This window comes from Hydra vulgaris, chromosome 11, assembly GCF_038396675.1.
Source record: "Hydra vulgaris chromosome 11, alternate assembly HydraT2T_AEP".
NCBI lineage: Eukaryota > Metazoa > Cnidaria > Hydrozoa > Anthoathecata > Hydridae > Hydra > Hydra vulgaris.
In genome coordinates this window covers 43,075,999-43,093,513 of record NC_088930.1, presented here as the reverse complement: position 1 = coordinate 43,093,513, position 17,515 = coordinate 43,075,999, and positions in this window count along the sequence as shown.

The window sequence follows — 17,515 nt, the reverse complement described above, 5'->3', positions numbered from 1 at the left end:
GTTGCATTAATAACATCTTGATCTAGGATATTCCAAGCTTCAACAACACGGTTGGTGAAGAAATTATGCTTAGAAGGTGAGTTTCTTACTATTGTCTTCTTAATTTCTGATCATGCCCCCTCGTAGTATTAGTTATTCTTTCAGGTTCGTTATGCCAGGTTATTTTATCTATATTGTTTTGAAATCTAAACATCTGAATTAGATCACCTCGCAATCTTCTACCAACCAATTTTGAAAGTTCCATATTTTGTAACCTATGTTCATAATTAATAACTTTTGGGAAACAAATTTTAGTTGCTCATTTTTGGACTCTTTCTATAAGATTATTATCTTTAGCGTAGTATGATTTCCATATTTGAAATCCATACTCTAAGTGAGGTCGCGCGAGTGATATGTATAACAGTTTCATAGTATTTCTGTCGATAAAGTTGAACGCGTGTTTTATTAACCCCAACTTACTATTAGCTTTGTTAACAATAGACTCAATATGATGTTACCATTTTAAATCAATTTGAAATATATACATCTAAGTCTCGTTCTAACGATGTCTCTTTAAGATTTTTTCTAGAGGTTCCTAATTCTTCAATATTGCATTTTAGTGTGTAATTATTTTTTGGTTTATAATGACCTATGTGCATTATCTTGCATTTATCACTATTAAATCTTAATAGCCATTTAGTCAACCATTTGAAGAGATAATCCAAGTCATCTTGAAAGGATTATGGAAATTTTTATCATTTTAATCTATTTTTGCTATCATTTTTGTGTCATCTGCATAAAATTTTATCTTTGTTATTTAAACCATGAGTTAAGTCAATGATGAAAATTACAAAAAGCAAAGGACCAAGAACTGATCCTTGCGGTACTCCACTTTTTACAGCTTCCCATTCTGACACATATTTCCCCAGAACTACTCTTTGTTTTCTGTTATTCAAAAACGACACACACCAATCAAGTAATAACCCCTTTATACCAATTAATTCCAATTTGAGAATTAATTTACTATGTACAACCGATTCAAAAGCTTTTGCGTAATCTAAAAAGGCAATATCAGCACAGATACCTTTTTCTTTAAGATCAGTATGCATATCTAAGGTTTCTAGCAGGTTTGTGATGCAGCTTTTTGTTTTTATAAAACCACGTTGATCTTTGACTATTAAATTGTTATCAAAAAGGTGCTTCATTATTGTATCTCTGACAAAACTTTTCAATAGCTTGCATACTATCGAGGTTAAAGAGATCGGTTTGTAGTTCGATCCCCACCTTGTCCCTGGTAGTACCGCGCTCAACTTGTTTCTCCGCGCAGCGACCTTGTTCGTCAAGGTTCGTGTTTCGGAGTTATAGAGTTGAGAGACCTTCTGGGCCTAAGAGAGGCGAATTAACAAAATAAATAAAAAAATATCAGTTTTATTGAACAAAGGAATCGGACAAATTGAATTTTTTACAATTTCACATAATAGAATAACTTTAAGATTTTCATCTGTAAATACGGAAGAATCTGTTTAAATAGTTTGCTATAAACTGTATATCATTAAATAACTTGTTTTTATAGGTAATAAGTGACCTTATGCGGTCCTTAACTTTAAGTTTACTATTGATATAGGCATACATTTGTTTTGGGTTTTGTTTTAATTCTACTGCAATTTTCTTTTCGTATGCTTTTATGCTACTTTTAACTAGATTTTTTACTCTTTTATTTTTTTCTTTATATTCTTGATTTAATTCTTTATTTTTAAAATCTGATATTTTGTAATGATACCAAAGGTTTCTCTTCAGTCTTATTTGGTGCTGAAGTTGTACATTCATCCATAAAGATCTTTTATTGCTTCTGAAATTTATTTTGTTTGATTTTATTTTAGGTATACATTCATCGCCACCCTTTTCGTAAATATTAATAAACTTTAAATAACTCTGATTGACGTCTAAATTTTTGAATTCCTCTCTCCAATAATGGTTATTCAAAAACTCTGTGAACTTGTTATAATTTCCTCTTCCAAATAGTTGCTTTGTGGTTTTAATTGAATTTTCTATATTCATTTGATGATTTGGCATGGTGTTGAAGTTAAAATTCAGAACTTGATGACCTCTTTGGGTGTCACCTAAAGCCTCAGTGTGAACTAAACATGATATTTGAAATGGGTTTGCTGTTTAAATTAGATCTCGAATATTTGTGTAATCATTTAATTTTAGCTGAAATGTTGGTTATATAACATGTTGCGTTAAGTAAGTTTCTTGAATACAATAGATAAATAAAGACTCTTTTGGTCCAATACTAACACTTTGATACTCATTGTTCCATTTGCAATTTAAAGATGGAAAATTAAAATTACCACAAATCAAGACATCAGTGTATTTTTTGTTTTTAAGAAAATATTCATAACTTCTTTTGATAGAATTAGTTAAAAGATGATAGTTTTCAAGATCATTGTTTCCTGGTCTGTACGTACAACCACACAAAATAAATTCACCACTTACTTTAATAGAACACCATATTTTTTCAACCTCTTTGTTACCAACCACATTGTCTTTTATTTCAAAACCGCTTATTTTATCTGAAGTAAATATACAAACACCACCTCCTCTAATTTTCTCACGATCTCTTCTGCACAGATTTTAACCTGGCACATTTGTTATTAATAGAATAATCCACCATTTTTCTGTTATAAAAATAAGTTCTGGCTTTTTTACTTTTATTTCAACAATAAGTTCATTTAATTTGTCTTTTTCTAGCGATGTTGCGTTTGTGTATAAACATTTTAAATAAGACATGTACTAGAAAAAATTTGCGCAGTTATTTTGAAGGATATTTATTTAACTATTGTATTTCGACATTGAATGTTATATATATTTTGAAAGTACATATATTAATATTCTTAAATTTCACTTAAGAAAGTTTGTAAAGTTTTGTACGTGAGAACGCACGCACTTTGCGTTTTACACTCGACATCAGCTTTTGTACGGTTTTCGGCTGGACTTTCTTGGTAGCTCTAATCGATTTATTTTTGAAATCTTTAATGTTTCTGGCTTCTTTTACATTGAACCTTAGTTTTATTTTGACAAGAACCCAATATCTTTCGATAGGACGTAGTTCGGGACAATTTGGTGGATTGCAGTATTTTTCAGCGAAATCTACTTTATGTTCTCTAAGCCATTTTAAAGTTGTCCCAGAGTAGTGGCATGATGCTAAATCGGGCCAAAATAACGGGTTACCCGTGTGTGTTCTTAAAAACGGCAAAATACATTTCTTGAGAATTCTTTTATGTATGTTTTGGTAATAATTGTTCCCGTAGTCACAAAACAAGAGCTTCTTTCAACACATTTACAAATTGCTTGCCAAACTAAGAATTTTTTAGCAAATTTTTGCATTCCAATACATTTATAGTTGGAATTCAGTTTCTTGCGATTAATAGCTGAGTAATATTGGAGTCCTGGAATGGACCGGAAATATGCAGCACAATAAGTTTCATCGTCAATAATCAAACAAGATTTTTTGGCACATAATTTTTTATAGAACAGCTTTGAATAACGTTATGCGACATTTTCTTGCTTTTCTTTTCTGAAAGAAAGATCCAAAAGATCTTGTCGTCAGAACCATATAAAATATATCAAACGTGTATATATAATATAATAAAAATACAATTGATTTAATAATTATTAACAATGTAGAATAAACAAAAACAGAAAATAATTTTACATTTCAAAAATATTTATATATATTGTCAGTAAAAAGAATAAAGTTTTTTAATCTAGTTTTAAAAACAGAAAACGAAATTGACAAATCAAAATTTGGAACAACAATTTTGTTCCATAAATACGGTGCTCGATAGTTTATGCAAAATTGATTAAACTTTGTTTGACAAAAGGGTTCAATTATTATTTCGTAAAGTATATTTGTTTAAAGCTTTATGGGTAAAAAGATCTTTAAAAATGAACAATGGATGTTCACTTTTACAACGAAATGTAAAACATAAAATATTATAGACATTGAGTTCGTAAAGGTTAAGTGCTTTAACGTTTTTAAACAAAATATTAGAATGAGAAAAACGATTTTCAAAACATATTAAACGCATTGCGTGTTTCTGACGATGGTAGAGATTTCGTAACTTACTTTTAGAGGTACTTCCCCAAACAATATTGGCATAATTTATATAGCTATGAATAAATGAGTAGTAGAGTTGTATTAAATTTTGTTTATTTAGATAGTATCTGACCTTATATAGAATTCCAATACTTTTGGTCAATTTAGTTGAAATAAAGTTGGTATGATACTTCCATGTAATATTTTCATCAATGTAAATGCCTAAAAATCTTGTGACCGACTCCTTTTTTATTTCACTTTTATCAATAAAAAGTTTAGGTAAAAAATGCTTTTTTGCGACACAGTGGAAAAGGATCCATTTTGTTTTGTCAATGTTTAAAGTTAACTTGTTGCACTTAAACCAGTTGGAGATGTGATTAAGTTCTTTATTCATATTTGAAAAAAGCTCATAAATGTCACTGTTTGACAGAAATAAATTAGTCACGACGAGGAACTTTTTTCTTTTTGAAAGATTTATAACCACAATTTTTCTTCACTCTTTGTATAGTGGAAACACTTGTTTTGAATTTATTCGCTAAGTTCAAACAGAAATCTCCGGTTTTCTGTCTAAAGCATTTTTCACTTTTCTACCAAGATCTCATCTAACAAAACATTTTTTTCTTCCACTTCCTGATTTCCTTTTGATTGTAACAGTGTCCTGAAATCGTTTCACAACGCTCTGCACTATTTTCAAAGCAACCTGCAACTCTTTAGAAATTGTTTTGTTTGATACACCAGGATTTTCAACGAGAAAATGCAAAAATTTTTCTCGCTTCTTATCTTGATTTGATGACATTTTTTTAAAACTAATTGTTTAAATAACAGAGTTGTTTAAATTTTTGAATAACACTAATACAATAACATTTTAAAACAATTACCTATTTAAAATGATGCACGGTTTCCATAAACACCACGTCAGAACACGCGTAGATTTTTTCTGGTACATGTCTTAACTGGGCTTACTTGAAATATTCGAATTATGAATTGTCTGAACGTTTATGGTACTCAATTTCCTTTGAGATTGAACCCTTTCCCTGTTTATATAAAAACTTAAATTTACTTAAGCTGAATCCTTGTTTGGTGAGTTAGTTGAGTTTTTAAAGTTTTTTCATTGCTATCTTTTTATTTTTATCACTTTGTCCTTTCGGATACCATAATAAAAATCCATAACAATTATTTTTTTCTCTACATTCATGTCTCAATAACTTGGATTTATATCTTTCTATTTCTCTTAAGTCTGGATTGATAAAAACTTTTTCATATTCTTTTGAGTCACGTAATTCTTTTGCTTTTTTTAATATTGAATTTCTTTCAAATCTGTCTTTTAGTATAAATATAAACGGGGCTTGTTTGTCACTGTTTGATCTTAACTTTATAATACTTTGTATGCTTACTTTAACTTGTAATTTGTTAATAACTTTTTCATTAGTCTTTTTGTTGTCTACTTTAGCTTTGCTTTTGTTTTCATTGTCTGAAGCTATTACTCCAAATATTGCAATGTTATTTTTTCTTTTTTCTTGTTCCTTCATTTCGCCTGCAACAGAGTTTGTTATGAGCATTGTTCAGGAGATTTCTTTACTTTATCTGCCCATGTTACGTTTGTGTAAGTAGGTGCTGATTTATTATTTTCTAATTCTTTCATCATTTCTCATTTTCTTTAAGCTCAAAAAGTTTGCTGGGTTATTTATTGTTACTTATTAAACACAACAAAGATAAAATTTCAATATCCAAATGTTTATGATATGTAAAACTTTGTTTCTTATCTTTTTTTAATATATTAAAAGTTTTTATTTGTTATTGTTTGTTTTTTCACTTAAAAAACGTCTAATTTTAAAAGCGGTAAAAAAAATTTAGAAAAAAAAAAGAAAACACTTTCATCCAAATTTCTATTAGTGGAAAAAAAAAATTTCCTCAAAACGAAAATTTACCCGACTCAATTGTATAAATACCCGACTAGCCAACTAAATTCGTAAAACAACCGACTATAACTTGAAAATCACTTTCTTTGAGGGAATGGAACACCCCAACACCCCAACACCCCACACACACCCTCCCCCCGTAAAATGTAGAAGTACATTAAAGTTAATTTTGAAATCTTTCATCATCTTTCGTGAAAGAAAAATTGATTTGAAAGTTTTGTTTTTTTAGCCTATTGACAACTTATTGTTGTATAAAAAAACAAAACGAAAGTTTTGTTTTTTTAGCCTATTGACAGCTTATTAATCAAATGAAATAAAACATTTTTTACGTAAAAATTGTATATTTTTGTCACATAAGTTACTAACAAAAATAAGCAACTTTTTTAAGTAAGAGTTCATCAGGTATTTAGTTTTGCTCCTTGAGATTCAACGCCAAATTAAATCTATTATGAGCCCATGCTAAATGCAGTTTCGTAATATTCGTACACACCCATGCTGAACCTGATTTTAGTTTGATGAAATGACATAGGGTTATGTCATACCTTTTTAGAATTTTTAGAACTATACCATTCAGGGAAAGTTAGTGTGAAAAATCATAAAACTAATCTTTAAAAAATATTTGGGTTTATAGGTCCCGGACTTTGGCGCCCCTCTAACCGATCTCAAGATCCACTACAGGGGTGCATGCAATCGTTGTACATTTTGTCAGTAAATGTGACTAGTCTCTATATGCTCTCCTAAGAGGGTATTAAAAACAGTCTAAGAGACGCCAATGCCGAGCACTTTCTTCTTTTTAAAATTTAAAGGAAAAAATAACATTATTTTCAAAAAATATTTATTAAACATTAAATAAATGTTTTCCATTGAAACTAACCACTACTTTTTTTAAAAACTTTGCGTACTTTTGATGGTTATCAGACACTTTAAAACATTCCCATGCTTCCTTTAGAAATGAGTAGTAAGCAGCTTCCCCTGCTTGTTCACTTAAGAAACCCAATTCAATGTCCTTATCTTTACAAAAAGGACCTACATATTGAAATATGATGTATAACTTTACGGTAACTGTCATTTCGTAATCTTCCACCAAGGTTGAATAATGATTCTTAAACAACCTGATGTCTTTTACAAATGTTGGCCTTAAATTTACACCAAAACAAGAGTGAACAAGGTTATCCAGAAGTCTGAGTGCTTCAGCCAGTGGTTTTAATAGGACTGGAAACAAGTCATAGTACTTTACCCAACTTTTAAATATTTTTCGGCAACCACTACCATTATATGATCCATTTCTTATTGATTTTGAAATATTTAAATTATTTTCGATTTTTTAAAATAGTATTGGATCAGCTAACTTGTTTATTGTTTTAAAGATATAGTTCGTTGCCCTTTCCATCAAATAAAGTTCTGGAGGCAAAAGATGATTAACAACTAGGTCATTATCATCTCCAATTAAAAGAACTTCATCAATACAGTCAAAATATTCTTTTGCTCTAATTTTTTTTGATCCGCTCAATTTATACAATTTACAAGTGTTCGTAGCTCAGTGCAATCATTTTTAAAAACCTCTTATCTATTCCATGTACAAAATGTACATTCTATTCCATGTACAAATATAACATGAATGAGTTGCCATGGAACTTGAAGACATACCACACATGACTTGACAAAGTTTGATATCTGCCACACAAGTAAAGCATATTTTATCCAAACAGAGTTTGTTAAGCAGAATTTTAACATTATGATTTGTCTCTGGTGCATCTGGTACCAGAAATATAATAAATGGTGTTTTCACAGATCCTTCCTTGAAATTTGATGATTTAGTTTCTCCATATTTTCTCCTTTTGTTTTTAAATGTTTTACGAGGGTTTAAATAAACCTAATTAAACTTGTTAAATTTTTAATTAGAAACAAAAATTATTAAATCAAGTTACCCTAAGAAATCCTCGACCTCCATCGATGGAAATTTTTACAGACTGGTTTTGAGGATAGGCTCCTTTTATCTATTATTTGCCACAGAAACTCATTGAAATCTGTTGTTCTGATAAATGGGATCAGTTTAAACAAACTTTTTCCTCTAGAGATTTGATATTAAAAAGTTCGAAATCCTCAACAAAGCAATCATCAAGTTGCTGATCGATATGTTTTAGCTCTTCTGCTAACAATGATTGTACAATTTTTCTGTTTTGTGTTTTGAATTGTAATTCTTTTGCTAGCTTTGGAATTTTAATTCTAAAGTTGATTGTATGTCAATCATACTGTTTATAGACAGTTGTTGTATATTACTAGTATCATTAATGTTTCTTTTAAGTGTAAAACTAACTTTTTTACCACCGGTGGCAAGTACTGCATTACATTTTTTTTCTAATTTGTCTTTTATTACAGCATAAGCTATTTGCTAATTATCCTGACATCATCTGCAAGCTTTTGCATTACATTACATTAAACTAAAGTTAAAGAACATTTGTGGCTAATTCCTTTGCTAATAATTGAAAAGCAAGTTTGACAAGATAGACTATTTACTGGAGTTTGTGCGTTACATTTACGTCCCTTTTTGAATTTTTTAGGTATACCTTGAGTAGATCCAATTATACATATTTTGCATTTGCATACAAAAACACTTCTAGTTTGAACTGGTACTTTCATTTTGTTCCACTTTACATGTAAAGAAGGCTCTTTTCCTCTTCTTATACAGCTTTTGCAAGATTCGCAAATAGCGAATTATTATTTAAATAGGGTAAAATGAATTTTTAATGTTGCATTTAAAATTCACTAAATTTTTAATCAACATACATTAATATTGTTAGGTATATTTGTTGTTTTGGCACAGTATAATAACACTTTTCTCCTGTTTTCCTCATTAGTACAGGTCCGTTTAAATAAACTCATTCTATCTAGAAAAATAAAATAATTTAAAAACACAGAGAAAACACACTTTATATTTTACATAAAATTTATATAATTTATATAACACTTATATAATTCTTAAGAAAATGTTTCAAACATTTTATACAAACATGCAAATATAACATAATATATTACAAATATAAATGCTGACTATTGTAGTATATAGGTTCCTTATTAAACGCTATTTAACATTACTTATAAGCTTTGTCAATTATACTTCAGTTTTAAAAATTAAAACAAATAAAATGAAAATATGCACAATTAAAAAGTTTGGTTACACATGTGGCAATGATAAGTTGTGGTTTGTTTTGTATAAAAGTATTGTTAAGTATAAAACTATTGCTCAGTATAAAACTAATGCTTAGTATAAAACTATTGTACAATATTTGTACTTTTTTTGTATTCTTTCAATGTAAACATATTTGACTATATTGATAAAGTGATTTTTGATATCTTTTTTTTTTTTTTCAGAATTATTAGGTAAAATATATTATTCATTATTTATAAACTTTTTTATAAAGTTTAATAATGATTACATACAAAGAGGTCAAAGTAGGTGATGCAAATTGGTGCCCCTTGGATTGTCTTTGGGGACCTCTAGAGGGGGCAAATTATAACTAGTTATATTAATTAACAAAATATAAAAATATTTTTGCCCCTTTTGGATGGGTCTCATGATCAACCAGAAGGGCGCTCAAAATCTGGTTCAGCATGAATGTGCGTAGAGATCTGAGTTTCATAATATCCATATGTTTATCAAGCTTGTTCTCGAAGATTCTTACACTTTTTGCGGAAACGATTTTTCTGGTAGTTTAAACCACCATTTTGCAACTCTGCTTGTCAGAAAATTTTGCCCTTGGCTTGTTTCTTTTCCTAGGCTCTTTATTAATTTTAAAATTCCGGGAAAGACCTACAAACAGATTCATCGTGACTTTTGAGCAAAATACAAGTGCAAAATTTTTTTAAATGCCAAATCTAGCTAAAGTTCTTAATGACAACAGAAAAATTGTCTATTTTCTTTTTGTCATATATGCTTAATATGCTTTTATTTAAGATACTCTTTTATTACAACAAGAAAAATTTATAATAAGAGAAACTGTGTTATGTTGATGTAAACCTTTTTTCCAGGTCCATCAATACCAAAAAAAACTCTTTCCAGCAGCTACATCTACCTTGACTGCTCAACAACTTTTACAACTTCAAAATCAGACTAGGCTTTCAAAGAGAGGATGAACAAGCTTGCTTCAACACTTTACAAAGAATTCTTAGCCAAGAATTCAAACGTCTATTGGTGTCCTGCAAAGACGTTAAAGCTCTAAGAAACACTTTAGTTTAGATGATAATTCCTCTGTCAAATGAACTTATCAAGGTGGGAATTGATGGAGGAGGGGTACCTGAAGGTTTGATGGATGAGGGGGTACCTAGGGGTTCTTGACTTAGAACCAAATGCTTCTCCACTGACTAAGAAACCTCTCTTCAAGGTCTCTGAAGTGAAGTATCAACTTCTATAGGCTATCACAGAAAATCTCTCTGAAAATTATGACAATAAAAAGCAGATCATGAACAAGTTGAGCCTTGAGAGATTGCCTTTTGTGTTCTCATTTGAAATGAAGCTTGCTAACATTATTTGTGGTTTGCAGTCTCACTCAAGTGCTCATCTATGTACCTGGTGTACCATTGAGTCTAAGAATCTTCATCAGAGTGGTAAACTCCAAACATTTGGCTCCATTTAAACTGATTATACAGACTTCTAGGCAGCAGGTGCCCAAAAAAAAAAGCCAGGGAATTTCAGAATATTATGAATGAGCCAGTTATTAATTAACCTGAAGGAACACTCATATTGGACTTTATTCCACCAATGGAACTTTACTTACTTCTTAGCGTTGTTAACCACCTTTTCAAGAGTCTGTGTCTGAATTGGAAAATGCACCAGAGTGGCCTATAATAATGAACATTCAACAACAACCTTTTCACAGGAGGCAATTTGCAGGCGATGAGTGCAGAAAGCTTTTACAAAATGTTGAATTGGTTCAACAACTTGTGGAAAAGCATCTTTGCTTTTTAGCATTTCCATTCATTGACACATTCAGAAAGTTTGATGCGGTTGTTCATGCTTACTTTGGAAATGTTCTTCAAGACAACTATTGCATCCTCATTGAAGAATTTAAGAGTTCCTCAAGCTCCCAAACATAAGTGTCACTCTAAAAGCCCATGCTGTCTTTTTTCATGTGACACAGTTTGTTGATTGCCACTGTCACTGGACGTCTGTTCAGATTGCCACAGTCACTGAGCATCTGTTCAGAGCAAGCTACAGAATCACTCCATCATGATTTCAACCATCACTGGCAATAGTTCAAGAAGCCCAGTAATCATCCGGACTACCCTATAAATCTTCTAAACTGTTTGATTGATTACTACAGCAAACATTCATTTTAACTTCTTTGTAGAGACAGTGTTAGTGCCCTTTCAAGCGTGTTTAACTCAGAACCTTTGGTAGCCGTTGCAACCGAGATAGTGGCAAAAAAGCGTCGCAGTACATTTTGTTGTAAGCAAGCGTGAGCGAAAGTATATGAAAATATCTAACGTACGTAAACTTCAAATTAAGAATGTAAAAACATACTGAAACATTTATCAAGTTTTACAATTTGACTTTCATTTGAAAGTTGCATTGCATCAAGCTCTCCTTAATTTTGATCTATAACATTTATTTCCGTTAAAAAAATAAGTATATAGTTTTAAAAGTTAATCACCATCGTATTAACGCGCCGAACTTCTGAAAAAGTATGCCGAAGTTCGAGTCCAACAATTGGCGACTTTTTCTTATGAATTTTTTTTTTTTTTTTTGATTATTTTAAAATAGAAAATACTTTGAAGTTTTCTAGAGATTATATACAAAAATATGTAACGATATTATAAACTTTAACAAACGAAAATACTTTCAAAAAAGCTAATATTTCTAAAAACATCAAAACTCCGAGGAATAATACTTGTTGCGTATGTGGCATGATTGAGATACTTATGTTATTTAATGTGCTCAGGTAATTAGTCCTAATAAGCTGCGAATGGTCTGATAAAAACTGCCTGAAACTTAATAAAGAAAAAACTTAACAAGAAGACAGTCCTGCTACTCCAGAAGGTGCTGCAGTGGAGGCAAAAAGAAAAAATTTTTTTTTAAAACTTTGACAGTTTCAAAAATTTGACAATTAAAAGTTTTTTTTGCTACATTTATTTTTTACTACAGTTATATACTGCAGCCTTTTTCAAAACGCTTTAATATGCTTAAGCATATCGAGAAAAACGCAATTTAAAAAAATTATTAGAAGAAACTCTTTGTAAAGCGTTTTTTAAAACGAATAATTTTGTTGAATTTTTTCAGAACTCTTTGAAAATATGTATTCACTAACGTTTGTAGACATCTAAACTAGCTTGTTTTGTAAAAAAAGTCAAAATTGATTTTTTTACTATAAGGCGTTTTGAAAAACTGCTGCAGTGTGGATGATACAACAAATATGTTAAAATAAGATAATTAGACGCAAAGTTTTAAAAGCTCTTAACAAAAGCCACTAAACCAAAAAAATTAAAAGTAATTGCAGTTCAGTGCACTTAAAAATTTAAAGTATAGTATATTGGTGTTTGAAAAGAAACATATAAATCATATTTTAATATAAACTAATTTTTTTTAAACTTTGTTGAATAGGCAGGTTTGGCGCTTAACCACCCCTATATAAACAATATTATATATTGAATGTATATAAGCATATATAATATATTGAATATATATAAACAAATATGTTATTTGTTTATGTATATTGTTTATAAAATGTAAAAAACCCACTTATATAATGTTTTATTCAGGATCGTATGTAATATTAGTAAACTTTTCTAATAAGTCTTTTTTGCTCAAGCTGTTTTGTTTTGATTTGTTATTATATTTAAAAAATTGACAAAATTGACAAAATACGAAACATTTCGTTTCATCCAAGTGAAAAATTTGAAACTTCAATTTTAGATTTGCTCCTCTTTTGATAATTTCTGATTGCTAAAGTTGTATCATCTGTTTCTTGGACCTTTAAAAATGATAGACGATTCTTTTTCATAAATAAGCCACAATTTTTTTGCTTATTTGACGTTACGTTGTGGCAAAAAACTTGAAAAACAAACTAGAAATAAGATTTTATATAAGTTTTTAAAAAAAACTCTTTCTATTAAAGATATATGGAAATTTTTTTTATGGGATATATTCTAATAAAGACAAAAACTATTTATATATTACTATTGTAATAAATACGATCTCTTATCCGCGAAATGATATATCTGTACAAGTTTTATATATTTTTATGCAATTGTATGCAACATTATATTTGTATTAACAAAAATTGTATGTAACACCTATTTTCAAGAAGGGGAGTAGGCTAAAAGCATCCAACTACCGGCCAGTCTCGCTCACTTTCATGCCTTGCAAAATTATGGAAAGTATTTTACAAAAAAGAATAATGGAACACTGCGTTGCTAATGGTCTAATTTCTCCAAACCAGCATGGGTTTGTTCATCGTAAGGGATATGTATCAACCTTTTAGAAACTTGGGACATCATGACGGAAGCAACTCACTGCAGACACGTAGTAGACGTCATTTACACAGACTTTGCAAAGGCGTTCGATAAAGTACCACATAAACGCCTTCTTCATAAGCTGAGAGCGTACGGTATTCAAGGCGCTCTCGTTGACTAGATCGCAACGAGTGGTTCGTCAACGAGTGGTTATAAACGGCATTACTCCTAAATAGAGAGCAGTCACTAGTAAAGTGTCTCAAGGCTCGGTCTTGGGCCCATTGCTATTTGTAATCTTTGTAAACGACCTGCCGGGCAGAAATACTCATTATATGAAACTGTTTGCCGACGACAGCAAAATAATAGGGATAAATAAAGTAGAGTTGGACAACATCACTCTCCAAGATGACGTTGACAGAGCAGTGGAATGGTCACATATTTGGCTCTTGCATTTCAAAGTTGAAAAATGCAAAGTAATGCATGTTGGACAGTGATGTAATAAGTCAACGTACAAACACTCAATGTCTAACGTCGACGGCACCCGTCGTCCTCTTGAAAAAACCGCATTCGAAAGAGACCTTGGTGTGATGGACTCGAATGACCTTAACGTCAGACCACTAATAGAGTCAGCCGCATCAGTACCAAATAGAATGCTAGGGTGACTCAAAAAAACATTTTGCAGTCGCAGTTTTTATTTTTTGCACACTCTGTATCTCACTTACATTCGCCCCCATCTTGAGTTTGCTGTACAAGCCTGGTCACCGCATTTAAAATCAGACATTGCCATTCTCGAGCAAGTCCAACATCGAGCAACAAAAAATATCGACTATTAAACACCTGTCCTATGAAGATCGACTCCAACGGCTCGGTTAACAACTCTTGAAGAACACCGCAAAAGAGCAGATCTTATCGAGCAATTCAAAATCACTCGTAAACTTGAGCTTATTAGTTTTGTCGTCCCGCAAAATTTTCAAAAAGTAAAGATAAGTATATTCTAAAAGGCCATAACCATAAACTAGAATGTCAGATGGTAAAAAACTGTGAGGAATTAAATAATAGGAATGGAATTGTCGCCCCATGGAATGCGCTTTCGCAAGAAGCAGAGAACGCTCAATCTATCAACGCTTTCAAAAACAACATAAGAAAGTAACTTTATAGATACAATTCCTGCTTTGTCAGTAGCGTCTGTATCTCCATGTTCGTCAGCATAGAGGGGCCTGGTGTAGCACCTCTTCATCAAATTATAAACAGATTATTGTATTTGTATTTGATCACTGAATAATAATTATGTATATTATATATAATTAAAATTAATCAAAAATTGTAAGATAAATGCAAAAGGAAACTTGACGAATAAAGGTTTATTTTCCACAAACCGACGTCAATGCGCAAAACTTTTTCGGCTTAACTTTTAGATTAGCGTTTAATATTCTTTAGTTTTTAATCGTAGTCATAAGAATGAACTTTTTTATGACTATGCTTTAGTGGTCTAAGATCTTCTTAGTTCCATTTGTATAGCGCTACGTACAAACGTCTGTTAGTCTTTAGCATACGTTGAATTTGCAGGCATTATATGGAATAAGCGCGTAAAATATATCTATAAAATGAAAAAACTTTAAAATTTTATTTGAAATTTTTAGAAATCTTTTTTGCTATATTATTATTTTTTGCTAAAAATATATAAGCAAGACTGAAAAAATTTCAAAACTTGTTACGCAGTGGAAAGGTCTTAACCCCCCCTCCCCCAAAATAAAGCTGATAATCAATGAAATGCATTTAGCAGAAAAACAAACCTAATTATAAGTCTCTTATAAGCTCTACGTATGCGGAAAAGGTGCACATGTTTAGTTTTTTGCTCTGGAATGTTTTTTTCAAAATAAATTGTTTTACTAAAAAATATTGAAGTAAATAAAGAATAGGTATATAAATGAATGGTATGGAATAGATATATAGAAATGGTAGGTTTGGTAAAGACCCGTTTTTTTTCGAATCCGGAAAGCTAGGATATATAAGGAAAAAGTATAGAAAAGTTCGGTTTGGAATAGACTTACAGAGACCCGTTTTTTCACGGGTCCGATCCCAGCTAGTACTGTATTATTACATATGATATGTAAGAAATTACCTTTCAACATCAATTTTAAAAAACTATATTTAATAAGAGTAATCTTTTTTTTTTAAGTTACTTGATCTGTTAAGTTAGAATCTGATTTTATTTTAATTTTCTGAAGAAATTGAATGCTTTTTTGATTGTTGTTATTTCTAAGTTTTAAGCACCGTAAAATGGGGTGAATAGAAACAGTGGGGTGAATAGAAACAAAACTTCATTTTTATATATATAGTAATTTATTTCCTACATAACTATGGTCAAATAGTGGCAACTATTTTTTTTTTTAAGTTGGTACATTTTAGGCTAATAGGGAAATAATGGTTTGTTTGGGTGGCAGCACTGGTTCCTATTTGTTTGCCTTCTTGAATGTTGCACGTGATTCATGCTGTATTTTCATCTACTTTGAACTTTCCAGGTAAGTCAGAATGTGTACTGTTCATTCTCAATTCTCGAAGAGTGGAAAAAGGGCCCAGGAAGAGCAGAAGCAACTGTTCCTAAGGACAAATTTCCCGCGTTATTGAAAAAGTTGTGTGATTCATTGAAGGAAGAAAATGTGATCAGCGGTTTTAAGAAGTGCGGTATAGCGCCTCTAAACAGGAACAAAGTGCTGTCTATGCTTCCAAAAATCATTGATGATGAGGAAAATCAGAATCCAGAAAACATTCAAAAAAACACTGAAGCTGTTGACAGGAGTTTCCAAGAGCTTCTTCAGAGTCTGCGTCATGATCAGACTCCTAAGATAAGGCAAAAAAGGACCAAAGTAAATGTGAAACCTGGCAAAAGTATCGGTGTTGAGGACTTCGTCGTGGACGATGAGATTCCCCAAACTTCACGTTCTACTAGCCAAAACCCAGGTACCTCAGGTACTAAACAGTTTCAGCCAAAGAAAATCCGAAAGCGTGTGGAGATATCATCAGAAGATGAAGAGGACTATTCCAATTTGTTTACTTACCGTAGGGCACATTTTATGTAACTTCTTTTGTTTATGTACTCAAATACATCATTATGTTGAGAAATAAATTTATTTGTATTCATTTATTGACCAAAAATCCATATTTGTCTGTTTCAATTCACCCTAAATTTGCTTCAATAGAAAAACACATGAAATTGAAGTACTGTTTCTATTCACCCCCATCTGCGGGGTGAATAGAAACACCATGTTTTATTTGTTTTCATTAAAATGAAATAAGATAAAAAAATGGAAATACCATAAAAAAATAGGTCTAACAGAGACCTGTATTTGGGGAAAAAATGGTGTACCTAAAACAACTACAAATATGCAAAATTTTAAACCAAAGTTGAAAATTGTTTCTATTCACCCCGTTTTACGGTACTGCTTATTTATAGAATAAATATGTTAGAACAAGTTTCAAATGTTTTCATTAGAAAAAGTAACTCACTTTTTTCAGAGCGATAAAATCGTAAAAATTCAAATCAGTTTTTCTTTCATGGACGATGATGAAGAATTTCAAAACCAACTCTAATGTACTACGACATAACTGTACTATCATATCCCAAAAGTCTTTTCTAGGGTAAAAAGGTTCGAACAACAAGTCATTTTGTGACTCAGTGTTAGCTCTTGATCTTTAAAACTTTGTTATACTATCATACGCTAGAATCTGCTTCCGAAAAATCAACTTTCTGGACTTTACTCACAGCAATATTTGCAAAGACTTTGTTGTAGCACAGAATTTTGCAGGTTCATGGTCAACAAAAATACCATGATGATTGATAACCCGATCGAGGTATATTGTATATCTTAGTGCTTTTTTGATTAGACTGCTCATCTTCAGAGACGAAATTAGGAATCGCGTTTAAATTGCGTAGTAAAAAAAATACTGACTTGAAAAGCGACTGTTGACCTTTCTGTAGTAGATCTCGTTTAATAGCTTCATCTAATTGAGAGATTCTTTTTGACTAAAAATACTGGCTCGCATCAGAATATCCTGAAGACGTATCTTT